The sequence below is a fragment of the Cloeon dipterum genome, chromosome 1 (genome assembly GCF_949628265.1).
Source record: "Cloeon dipterum chromosome 1, ieCloDipt1.1, whole genome shotgun sequence".
Taxonomy (NCBI): domain Eukaryota; kingdom Metazoa; phylum Arthropoda; class Insecta; order Ephemeroptera; family Baetidae; genus Cloeon; species Cloeon dipterum.
Genome location: NC_088786.1, coordinates 39,960,293 through 39,962,984, shown reverse-complemented (window position 1 = coordinate 39,962,984; position 2,692 = coordinate 39,960,293). Strand labels below are relative to the sequence as shown.

At 32.5% G+C, this 2,692-nt stretch overlaps 1 long non-coding RNA gene across 1 annotated transcript; it reads left to right on the top strand.

The window, feature by feature from the left end:
- The first annotated feature begins 360 nt into the window (after positions 1-360).
- On the top strand, positions 361-2,035 carry LOC135947793 (uncharacterized). The gene is made up of 2 exons (XR_010575721.1): positions 361-1,452; positions 1,876-2,035. It is a non-coding gene; the product is annotated as an uncharacterized LOC135947793 (long non-coding RNA).
- Positions 2,036-2,692: the final 657 nt, after the last annotated feature.

Sequence of the window (2,692 nt, the reverse complement as noted above, 5' to 3'; positions counted from 1 at the left end):
CTTTTTCTTCCCACTCGCGCGTCCACCTGAACCTCTTTCTTTGACAACAGTGAGCAGTATATTCGAGAAGGGAAACGAAATTTCTACATTTTTTCGTCTCTCATTTTTTCACTCTTTTACAATAGCTCAAAATATCAAAGAATGGAATTAATTCTAGTCTAGAGAGGATTTAGTCAGGGGGTTTTTTTCACGAGGCATTTTTTCTTTTGTTACACAAATTGTTTTCTCTTTTCGTTTGCACTCATAATCAGACAATACGATTTTATGAAAAGTATGCCTCTTTAAAAAATGTAATTTAATTTAAACTAAATTATAATTTTTGAAGGTGATTTGCCAAAACTATAATCTTCTTATACCCGCATAAAAAAATATAACCCAGGAATATCCGGAATAATCTTAGATTAATCAAAATTTACCCGAAAAAATTAATCCGAAAAAATGATCCTGGATTAATCCTGTATTAATTGAGATTAATCTATGAATGTTTAAGATCAATCTAGAGATTAATCTAAAAAAATATTCTCAGATTATTCTTTAGATCATTCTGAGATTAATCTAAAGAAATAATTTTTGGAATTTTCTTAGAATGAATCCAGATTAACCTTAAAATGTTTTAAAGTCAATCTAGAGATTAATTTACAAGAATATCCCTAGAATAATCCCAAAGGGGCAATTTGAATATAGTTAATAGAATATCCCCAGATTATTCTATGGATCATTCTGAGATTAATCCAAAAATATTTTTTTAATGTTCCAAGAATATTCTTTAAAAAACCCTAAAAGAGAATAACTTCGATATTTTTCTTAAAATTAAAAACAAAATTAAATATGAAACATAATTTAATCAAGAAAATTAACTGCCATATTGTTAAATAATATGAATAATATCACAAAAAATATTTTTCTAGGAAATATTTTGTAATTAAGTCGATGGATTATATTTTAATATTAAAACCTAAACCTTTTTCATTATCTGATACAAAATTATGATGCCTTTATTTTTCAAAGAATCTGCCCGGATTAAAAAGGGTAAAAATCATAAATGCGATTGAATAAATTAATTTCTTAACACAAAGAGTCTTATTTAATGCTACCGATAAACGGGCAAATATGAAAATAATGGTCAGAAGGACAAAAAAGGGTTAAAAGGGCGATTTTAGTGTGCGCGTGGTAGCGGCGGCTGCACATGCATGCACGCACTTGCATGGAATGCCTGCTGCTGCTGCCTGCCTCTGTTGTGGAGCGGGGGAGGGGCGACGGGCGGTGGCAGCAGCAAGCGCAGCAAGAGACTTACAAAATCCTGCCTCGCTCTCTTTGTCCAACGCGTCAACGGTCAACCGCCGTTCAAAGTTAAAGTTATTAACGGACGCAGGACGCCGGACGCCGCCAGTAAGGGACAACACGGACGTCCCGCAGACTTGGACGGATGGCCTGGATCTGGCGGTTAACAGGGTAAGTCCCATTTTATAGATTAGCGTCCAAAGAAATTAGAACAGATCGCGCAACTTTGAAATCCAACGGTTTTATTGTAAAATTACACTTTTCGCCGCTACTTATGCAGTTTTCGCCACCAATATTTTGATATGGGATCTTCTCCAGTCCTAAATGTTCTTAATTAGAACCCTATAAATAAGTTTGGGTGGCGGAAACTGTAAATCGGTGATGAAAAATGTAATTTTTCCACGTAAATCGCGGTCGCGTTTTTTGTACGCTTTCGAGAATTTTGATTACACATTACGATTCAATTGGCTTCGCTTGGAAAATGGAAAAATATTATGCATGAACTTGACATACTTCTACCTTCCATTTTCCAAGCACAGCTAATTGAAAAAAGCTTTTATTTATTTTTTTCTATGAGTCGCTCCCTTTTTTTAGCTTCAAGCCGTCCGCAGCTGTTTTGCACGACGGGAAAAGATACAATCGTTTAAGTTCTGCAGTTTGGGCTTCAAGATTGGCGGTGCTGGCATCGAATGAGAGAAAATTTTGTACCTGATATGATTAAAAACAAATAAATTTTAAAAATTTAACTGAATAAGTTTGTTATTATTTAAATAATTCCCAATTATATCGTAGTAATAGAAATAACAGATTTTGAAATATTCTAGGAACAATCTGAGGGTAATTTTAAGAATAATTTGGGGATAATTTTTGTCACAATCTATGTTAACCTTAAAATGATATTAGAATCACCTAAGAACATTCTTAGATTATCCTCAAAGAATAATCCAAAGTTAAGATTTGATACGCTAAATATTAATCCTAGAACAATCCAAAGATTAATCCATAAGTATATTCTGAGAATGTTCTAGGATCATTCTTTAGAGCTTTTTGAAACAAACCCCGGCAGAATAATCCTGGAACATTCTAAGGATATTCTCTTAAATTAATCTACAGATTAATCCAGTATCACGAAAAACCGTATCATAAGTTCATATATAATTAATTTTTTAGATTAATCCTGGGCGAAGTCGGTATATTCTTAGAACATTCTCAGGCGATATTTTTTTATGCGGGTACATTATAAAATATTGCGTTTTTTAAACTTTGCTACTCTTATTATCTATTACTATCAATTTTCAAAATATTTGATTTTTTAGTTTGATCGAAAGATTGGGTTTGTAATTGAGATATTTTAGATAATTTGAAATTGTTTTAGGCCATGCTAAAAATTTTGCCATTGAAATTGAGGCAA